The following is a 10,311-nucleotide window of genomic DNA, read 5'->3' as shown; positions in this document are numbered from 1 at the left end:
AGAGAGAGAGAGAGAGGGGGGGGGGTAACAGCAGCCTAAGTGAAGTGATTGTGTGTGTGTGTGTGTGTGTGTGTGTGTGTGTGTGTGTGTGTGTGTGTGTGTGTGAGAGAGAGAGAGAGAGAGAGAGGAGGAAAAGTGGTGACTGTGTGTGTGTGTGTGTGTGTGTGTGTGTGTGTGTGTGTGTGTGTGTGTGTGTGAGAGAGAGAGAGAGAGAGAGAGAGGGTAGCAGAGTAGCCTAAGTGAAGTGATTGTGTGTGTGTGTGTGTGTGTGTGTGTGTGTGTGTGTGTGTCTGTGAGAGAGAGAGAGAGAGAGAGAGAGAGAGAGAGAGAGAGAGAGAGAGAGAGAGAGAGAGGAGTAAGACAAGAGTGAGACCACTAGAGATTAGCTGAGTGAATTAGACTAGCCTTGGTAAGTGAAGGAGAGAAGGAAGGAGGGAAGGAGGAATGGAAGGAAAAAAGGAAGGAAGGAAGGAAGAAGGGAGGGAGGGAGGGAGGGAGGGAAGGAAGGAGGGAAGGATGGGTGGAAGGAAGGAAGGAAGGGTGGAAGGGAGGGAGGGAGGGAAGAAGTGGAGGAAAAAAGAACGTAGGAGATGCTGGTGAACAAGGAATAAAAATGGAAGCAAAGAGAGAGAGAGAGAGAGAGAGAGAGAATAAACACCTAATTTTCTTCAACAATTCTATCACTTTCTCTTTCACCTCGTCTACATGTACGTCTGTGCGTGTGTAGGCGTGTGCGTGGGGTGCCTTACGTCTGTGTGGGGGGAAGAAGGGGGGCGCTTGTGTGTGTGTGTGTGTGTGTGTGTGTGTGTGTGTGTGTGTGTGTGTGTGTGTGTGTGTGTGTGTGTGTGTGTAGAAGTGAAAGCGTACACAAAACGTCACTACAGAACATATACTCTCTCTCTCTCTCTCTCTCCCTCCATAAGTATCGTCTGGAGCAAGAATAAAATTAAATGGTCATCGTAGTGAAGGGATACAAAATCTTCCTTCAGTACGTAGCTTCCAAAATTCGAACAAAAATACGCTATACTCCTTTCACCTTAACTTGGCCCAATTTTTTTCCCTTCCAGCTTATTTCACGTAGCTCAGTGGCAGAATAAGACAATACTATGGCTCTACATCCTTCCCATAGCACTTCTTCGTGACTAGCATCATAATACTGGTGTTAATTTCGTTACAACTCGGTATTCAAGATGGAGAGAGAGGCAATTTTCGGTCGTTAGAGTAAAAATGATGTAGTTACGAACTCGATATAATGTTTGCGTAAGAGACAGTTTTATAATGTCCTGAGACGAATAATCTGGAGCCAAAACATCCCAGGTGCAGGGCGCGCTAACAGAACCGAATTTGCATCATGACGAAGCTTCCAATCATCTCGCCCACACCTGCGTCGACGGGATCAGTGCAACGGAGAGAATGTTACACCGTACTCGATTAAGTCACTTTCTCCCTCATATTATCATAAATACTAGCTTTATGGTTGACAGATGGACACACACACACACACACACACAAAATGAAGGGAAAAAATCTTATAAGCCATTCAGTCAAATTCTTTAAAACAATAACAGAATTACTTCCCAAAACAAATAATTAACCGAATTGATAAATAAATACCGGTAAAAAAAAAATGATGTCAAAGAAAACGCGCATAGAGAAATCAGCAGTAGGAAGAAAAGAAAGTAAACACAACTCAGATACTGTATAATTAAACTGACAAGAAAGTAAGTCACGCGGAAGACATTTAAAATTTCTCCCCCAGGCACAAAGAACGATTGAAAATAACGTACGGATGACGCACACCAACTGGGCTGACGAACTCTCTCTACCCACCTCCTATACTCTCGCTCTCCTTCACCCCATTCCTTTCCTTCCTACTTTTTCCTTTGTTTTGCTTCTCCTCCTCTATTTTTTTATTATTTTTACTGGTCTAATTTTCTACTTTAAAACTGGCTCTCTCTTTATCCTCGAGCTATTTTCATTCCTTTGTTCTTACTTTTTTAAATTCTCCCGGCTTGTTTTCATTTTTTTTTTACTTCTTTTTGTTCTTGCTCTTATATTAGGCTGCCTTTTCATCCTCTTTTCTCCGTAGCTGCTTCTTGTCATTCTCGATCTTTCTTCCTCAGTGTTCTCATTCTCCTTTCCTTCTTTCTTTTCCTCGCTCATTTCTGCTCTAATTTAAAAATACTTAATTCTTTCTTTTTATCACCCATTCCTCCATATCCGTCATTCACCCATTGTTTCACTCTCTTCCAGACTTATTCTTATTATGTTCCTTTTCTTTCATTTTCTCTTCTCTTACTCTAATTCTTCCTACTCCGTAATTGTTTTACTTTCCTTTATTTTCTGTCTTTCCTCTTCCTTCAATCACCTTCCTCTCTCTTGTTTCATTCCTCACTACTTCCTACTTCGCTCACCTCCTCTCTCTCTCTCTCCTCTATTCTATTCTTTCTTTCCTCACTTCTTCCTCCTTCGTTCGCTACTCTCACTCCTTCAAATATTTGCTCTGTTCTTCCTCCCTTCTCATTGTTAAGCTACTGTTTCTATTGTTTACCATCTTCCTTTGTCCTACTCACTTTCTCTTTTACTTCCTCCCCTTCTCTCTCCCGCGCTTTCAGTTATTCAATTCTTTTAGTTTCTCTCTCTCTCTATCTCTCTCTCTCTCAAGCATTCATCAATTCTTTAAGCTTCTCTCTCTCTCTCTCTCTCTCTCTCTCTCTCTTAATTACCGGTATTCATTCTTCTCTCTCTCTAATTACCATTTCTATAATCTCTCCCTCTCTCTCTCTCTCTCTCTCTCTCTCTCTCTCTCTCTCTCTCTCTCCAGTTATTCCTTTCTTTAATCTTCTTTCTCTCGCATCCATCCTTCCTTTTCTTATGCTTTCTTTCCGTCATTCATCTATTACTTCTCTTCTTCCTACATCAACTTTCTTCTCTCTAAGCTTTCCTCATTTTTTTTTTTCACTTCCTTCTCTCCTTGCCTTCTACAATTCCTCCTCTTTTTTCCTTTCCTCATTTTTTTTACACTACCTCCTTCCTTCTTTCCTATACTTCCTCTTTTCCATTCCCTTTCTCTTCCCATTACGTTCAACTCCCCTTTCATCCCATCTTTATTTCAGATCTTTCCTTCTCCAATTGCGGGACGCCTTCACGTGGTGGCACTGATAGATGGCGCAGCTACTTAGTAATACAAATGTCCCTCAACAGCCTCCCTATCCCACGAAAAATGGATGATAGAGTGTACGTCAACTTAAGCCTGCAGTCCACGGGGTTCACGTTTCATGAGCCTGAAGTAACAACAACAATCAACAACGACAACAACTTTCCCTCTTCACATTCTTCCAGCATCCTTCCCCTCCTCTTTCTTCCTCCTCTTCTCTTCCTTAACATCCTTCCACTGTTTCTCTTGCTTCCCCCAAATGATTTTTAAAACATGGGACATTTTTCGACGTGAAGGGGTTAGTGAATACTGCCTAACCCCTCCAGCACCCCCAAATAATAATAATAATAATAATAATAACGATGATGATAATAATAATATATAATCTCTAGTTGGCAGGAATGAACTTTAAAAATACGTCATTGGATTGATGGGGTTCATTTCTCTCTCTCTCTCCCCTTCACAATTACTACCATTTAAGGTAATTAGTTTTATTACGATTTAAGTAGGCTACATCACAATCACGTTTACGGTACTTGAGAGAGAGGGGGGGGGAGGCTCATTCCTAACCATAAAAACATATACCGTTATATTTCACCTAAAAATAAATGAGTATTTTTACGCCCTCACATACTTCTAACCAAGGCCTTGCTTCTAACATAAAACGACAAACACAAAATAAAGCATTCGTACACCATGGACAAAATAAATGAAAATAATTGCGGTAAAGAGACACTGCTAAATTTGTAAATATGACGCATACGGTATAATCGAGAATACACTTGAATTTTTAATCATTTTAATATTGTATCTACAGTTTCAAATATGGATACGTAAGAATTTCCTGTTCGCGATAGAAATGTGAAACCGAATAAAATAACATACATTTTAGCTACAACATACAGTAAGCTAAAGAATTATTTGATTTTAGGGGATTTAAATTTGAAATAGCCTATTAACTTAAAATTCAGAATAATGGTACTTACGGTTTCCTTGTTGGCGATACGACGAAGAAAAGGTTAATTTGGTAAGGAGCGCTGCTGCTTCACCTCATGGGCGTGCCTGGGATCCATAATGGCGATCCCCACACCCACACACACCCACCGCCCGCCCACACCATCATATACCCGTAGTGCACATGTGAACGGCAGGTGTGGGGCCCAAGGGGGAGGGGAGAGGGTAGGTGGGGGGAAGGAGGGGGGAATGGCAGGTGTGGGTGTTGTCAGTATGGGTGGGGGGGTTGGGAGGAAATATCACAACTGTATGGCGTCACTAACACAGCCTAGCCGGCGCCGCCCCTCACAAGTGGCCTTAAAATATAACCACAGCAGCCACGCGGACCAACACAGCACTCAAGGGGTCCACTGCACTTGTATGCGGCCCCCACAGCACAGCCCCCCCACTGCCTCGACTACCCCTCCTCGCAGTACACAGCAGCAGCACTACTACACCTACACCCACACCGCCACACAGCCTCCAGCCCGCCCATTCGCAGCTCACCACAACCCAGGACTGGACCAGGGCGCCTCTCCTGCCTGCTGCCAAAATTATCAGGCGAGCGAGGTAAAAATAACCCAGGCAGGCAGCTCTCCACACCAGCACCGCACCGCCAACCCCTTCCCCGCACACAGCTGTTTTAACCGCTGCCTCCGACGGGTCACAAGGCAGGGAAGATGTCCAGTGTCCACGGCCCCTGCAGGAGGACCTCACACCCTTCAACGGACACCACCACAGGCACACTTACACTCGTGACATCATCGCTACACCCACACCCTCCTCCACCTCGAACCCCATCGCGGCATCTGGCAACTTCATCTTCAAGCCTGTCCTTGCACATCCTTCATCCCACCTTTATTTCAGCCCACATAAAGTATCAGTTTCGATATATACGACCATAGAATAAAAATTAACTGCTCTGAATGTATATAAACTGCTAATATACTCCAATGAATAACGCCTATAATACATTCTTAACTTGGCTGAGGAATTTGGCAACGTTCCCACCAAATCCTAAAGATTCCAGTTCACCATTTTCCCTCCCTATATTTGCAGCCACACATTCCTTTATCAGTATATTAACACAGGGGTAAATTCAATCACCAGGCTTTATATTTTCAAGAGCAAGGTGATTCTCAAGTGCAAAAGTCCATACGCCCCCTCAGAGTAAAATAATGACGTACTAGGAAAACATCTGAGAGATCGGCCAAAAACGAGTTGCCAATTAATAAATATTGGACCAATTTACTAAGCACTGAGTCCCCTAACGAAGCAAACTCATTTTTGATTACGAAGGGATATAGGAAACATCAAGATATTGTCATACTAGGTGAATAGGAGCAACTGATGTGGGAATTACGCTGAAACGGTTTATGGATGTAGCAGAAGTAGCAAAGGAAGCAAGCTCATTTATTCACCGGTATACAATGGATCAAAGGAATATAGAGAACATCATAAATAATAGTACTCTAGAGGGAAATGACATGAAAATGAGGGTGAAACAGCAGTGTATGGAGGTGAAACGAGTTGTGATACCGCAGATGCCACTAATTCTCTGCCCTCTGGTGGTGCCTGGCCGCATTAACACAGGCAGGCCTGCAGAGTTGCAACTTCAGAGAGATAAACTTACCCTCGAAAATCGCTAATGTCGCTCAATAAGCTCCATAAAAGCAATAAAAAATTATGAAGTCATTAAAGTGAACGTAAACTTTATAAAAATCTGCTTAATAACATTAGATTTCTTGTCGATAGGCAATTAAAAAATCTCAAAATGGAAGTGATAAATCTATAGATCTAGCAGAAAAATGCTAAATAGGCGACCGTATACCCTGCGGGCTAGTGGCAGAGCGTCAATCAGTTGATGAGTCAGCTGCACAATCCTCTTTTTCAGATATATGAATCAACAACAATAAGTTTGATCAGTATACAAACACTATGCTACTCGTAATGTGATAAATTAGTCTGTGCTGTTAACCACTTCAGTATAATGACATTTTAAGTGCAGAGCGTCAGCCACAGATGATGAGTCAGCTTTGCATTAATAAACCAGCCACGATGAGACTGATTAGGTTTATCAAGATCTATAAAAAGTACAATGCGTAATCCAGATAACTGAATCAGCCACAGTGATTATCAGCTTGCACAAAAGTTCGACGTAAAAATAACAGCCATTACTCGACTAACAATTCCGTCAGGGTTTATCCAAGATTTTTTTTTTTTTTCCATGACGCCTCCAGATGATTATTTTCAGCCGAGATTAATAGTTATGGTAGCAAAGTGGTCTGTATGTCTGAGCAGATACATTAATTGCAGACAGGCAATTGCCACTGCAGGTCCATCTCATGCAGTGAAACATTGTTCTGTTGCAGTGGACAGCACCTTGTCATTGTAAGGAGTGGGAAAGAATGTGAAAATTTGGTTCCTGAATGAACACTGTATTGGCATCTCTCCACCCAGATAACAGGGACGCCATAGTAGACTGGACATCACCCCATTAAAAGTTACAGTATACAGTATGGTTACCACCCTGTATTGTAAATGGTTTCCTGGGTTACAGAAAACCATTAGGCTTGTCACTCAGTGTAGAGCCACCTAAAGTGCAGAGAAGACTAATAAAAAGTGACAGGAAGGGAAAAATGAATTAGGAAGAGAGGAAAGCAGACACAACTAGACAGGGGAAGCAGAAGGAAGGAGCAGGCAGCCTTACATCAAGTGAGCAAATAATGGTCACCACCACCTACCACTCAGGAAGATATAGGTAATGCTACATCCAGTGAGTGGATGATGGTCACCACCCATTACCACTTTCAACTGAGTCAAAGGAGCCTCAGTAATATCCTGACTAAAACATTACAATAAATCAAGCAATCTTTATTATTCTCCACATAACACATACAATATATCAACAATCACACATCATATTTGCATTAAGTATGTTTGTCATGATCCCTTTTTTGCAGGGCTATATATTTTTCATCAGCTGCGTGGCATATAACACTATAATAATTCCAAACAAATTAACTACCAACAGCTTCTACTCTGAACTCTCTAAACTTCAATTACGGGCACAAAATAGGACTAGGACTTTAAGAACAGCAAAAAATGGGACAAAATAACAGTTTCAATCACCATCAATCCATTTCATTGGTTAATTACAAGTGTTTTAACATCTTCAGTCCACACACAAACTTCCGATTTTATTCCTGCTGTCTCCAAACTATTTTATTCGGCTTTAGAACAATGGTGAAGAGGTTAATGAAGGTCATATTTAACCCCTCCATCTTGAAAATTCTCTCCCTTCTAACCCCTCCACCCTGAAAAGTCTCTCCCTTCTAACCTCTCCACCCTAAAGTCTCTCCCTTCTAACCCCTCCACCCTAAAGTCTCTCCCTTCTAACCCCTCCACCCTAAAGTCTCTCCCTTCTAACCCCTCCACCCTGAAAAATTTCTCCCTTCTAACCCCTCCACCCTGAAAAGTCTCTCCCTTCTAACTCTTCCACCCTGAAGAGTCTCTCCCTTCTAACCCCTCCACCCTGAAGAGTCTCTCCCTTCTAACCCCTCCACCCTGAAAAGTCTCTCCCTTCTAACCCTTCCACCCTGAAAAATTTCTCCCTTCTAACCCCTCCACCCTGAAGAGCCTCTCCCTTCTAACCCCTCCACCCTGAAAAGTCTCTCCCTTCCAACCCCTCCACCCTGAAAAGTCTCTCCCTTCTGACCCCTCCACCCTGACAAGTCTCTCCCTTATAAACTCTCCACCCTGAAGTCTCCCTTCTAACTCTTCCACCCCGAAAAGTCTCTCCCTTCTAACCCATCCACCCTGAAAAGTCTCTCTCATCTAACCCCTCCACCCTGAAAAATCTCTCCCTTCTAACCCCTCCACCCTGAAAAGTCTCCAAGACTGAATAAAATTGTCTGGTTGAAGCACATGTAATGAAAAACTTACTGGAATGAAGAAGTTAAAATAGTGACATTTTCATAACTTTAAAAGCTATTGGTACAGAGATCCTATCAGTAATATTTTTATGTTTTTAAATGGTCCCATAATATTAAACAGCAGCCAAAAATAAATGCTTGCATGAATGGTACAGTATTTTAATGTAGCTTTGTAGTAGACTAGAAATGAAGTGAAAATTAATATTCTACAGATAACTCTTCATCCCTTAACTATAAAGCATCTTTTATATTTTATTCTTTTAACCATCTATCTATCTATAGCCAAATGCTTTCATCCCAAAAAGAGATGGCCACAAGCAAATCACCTCCACATCACCTTGTCCTCTGCCATTACAGTATTTTCAAACTCATTTTCAAATTTGTCCTCTGCCATTACTTTCAAATTCACTTCCAAATTTGTCCTCAGCCACTGTTTTCACACATTTTCAAATGTTCAAATTCTGTCATTACCACAATATTAAGTATAAATTGTTTCATTCCTCTGCATTATATCCACTCTTCACCATTTATGTGCGCTCCACTTATAGACATATTTCTGTGCGTACTAAATGTCAGGCACATCCTAAACTTGCCTGGCACAATCTACTGGCAAAACACAAGATATATTTTACTGGTGAAACACAAGATACAACAGCATAAGGATGGAAAACAAACACTATACAGCAGTGTTTCATAACGTCATTCACCATACTAGTGTAAGTACCACGAGAATCAGGTCAGAGCAGCACAAAAAAGTAAATAAATCAATCAATAAAAATATAAACAAAAATACACAAATATGGTGGTTTTTGATAATTCACATATATACACTACAATACTATTTAACAGCTTCCTAGCTTCATTTACTTGTCAATAATGCATATCCACTTACATCTCATCCTTTACCCCTTCACTATGGTGGCATCTGGTTAATTTTTGCTTTTTCATCATCATCATCCAGACCTCTTTTCCCATCTAAGGACTGGATGAGGTAGGGAAGGGTCATGGGAGAGAGAGAGAGAGAGAGAGAGTCAGAGACAGACACAAACAGAGAGACAGAGACAAAAAGAGAGAGAGGGAAATTTGACCAGAGAAAATCCTGCCAGACATTTTATTCAGCACGAAGGAATACATTTGGTCGTAAGCTGAAATTAAGTAATCCCTGATATCTTAGATACGCCTTTCTTCTCAAGCACCAAACAACTACATAAACAAAGAGTCTTAAGAGATTTTTGACAAAGCTCAGGTTATTCAAGGGCTAATGGAGTAAATAATTCTCTGTCAATGTGGACCCAAGGGCTGTATTGTTGTCGGTTATGGAAGCTCCCTAACATCTCTTCCTAAGCAATTTATTTTGTTCATTACACCTTCCTGTAATCTTCTGTGTTACTTAAATCATTCTATTATCACCATTTTCTTAAAAAATATTACACAAAATGATATTACTGAGCCAGATCCAAAAATAAATCAGTCAGCAGGAGGTGTTAGGGAGCTTAAATAACGTAGTGATATGAGTCTGCCATATCCAAAAATAAATCAGTATGCAAGAGGTGTCAGGGAACATAAATATTGTACAAAATGATATTGGTGAGACATATCCAAAAATAAATCAGTAAGGAATAGGTGTTAGGGAGCTTAAATTTCGTACAAAGTGATATTAGCCAGCTGTATCCAAAAATAAATCAGTGAGGAAAAGGTGTTAGGGAGCTTCCTTAATGCACAAAAATATTGATCTACGACTGCCAGGTGAGTCAAGCAAAGCACTTATTTTTATTTATTTATTTTTTTGACCAACCTGCTTATTAATTTCTTCAATCCATTTCAAATTTTTCAACTGCAACCTGCTTATTAATTTCTTCAATCCATTTCAAATTTTTCAACTGCAACATCCATCCATCCATCCATTGCCAGACGCCATGTATCCCAAATGGGGTGGTCAAGGGCTTAGAGTTAATTGTTTTACAGGGAGGGGCACTAATCCTCCACCAACCCCACTTGACACGTAGGGATGCCAACAGCATCTGGTGTTCCCAGGCGGTCACCCATCCAAGTACTAACCAGACCCAACGTTGCTTAACTTCGCTGATTGGATGGGAAGCATGCTTATTAATTTCTTCAATCCATTTCAGATTTTTCAACTGCCAGACAAACTGCACTCAGCTTCTAGGCAAACCTCTCATAGTGAAGGGGTTGAAAATACTGCACAGGAAATAAAGTCACACACAA

General features: G+C 41.2%; 1 protein-coding gene across 1 annotated transcript in view; it reads right to left on the bottom strand.

Annotated features, from left to right (window-relative positions):
- LOC145396692 (uncharacterized) overlaps positions 1–4,243 on the bottom strand; it is a 129,988-nt gene extending 125,745 nt beyond the window's left edge. The window contains exon 1 of the mRNA XM_080269985.1: positions 4,144–4,243. The gene's annotated coding sequence lies outside the window, so the exon portion shown is untranslated. The remainder of the gene's footprint in view (positions 1–4,143) is intronic.
- Between the last annotated feature and the right edge of the window lie 6,068 nt (positions 4,244–10,311).

This window comes from Coenobita brevimanus, chromosome 4, assembly GCF_032717465.1.
Source record: "Coenobita brevimanus isolate Jiangsu-jjx chromosome 4, ASM3271746v2, whole genome shotgun sequence".
In the NCBI taxonomy this organism is placed as follows: Eukaryota; Metazoa; Arthropoda; class Malacostraca; order Decapoda; family Coenobitidae; genus Coenobita; species Coenobita brevimanus.
This window is presented reverse-complemented; position numbering and strand designations above follow the sequence as displayed.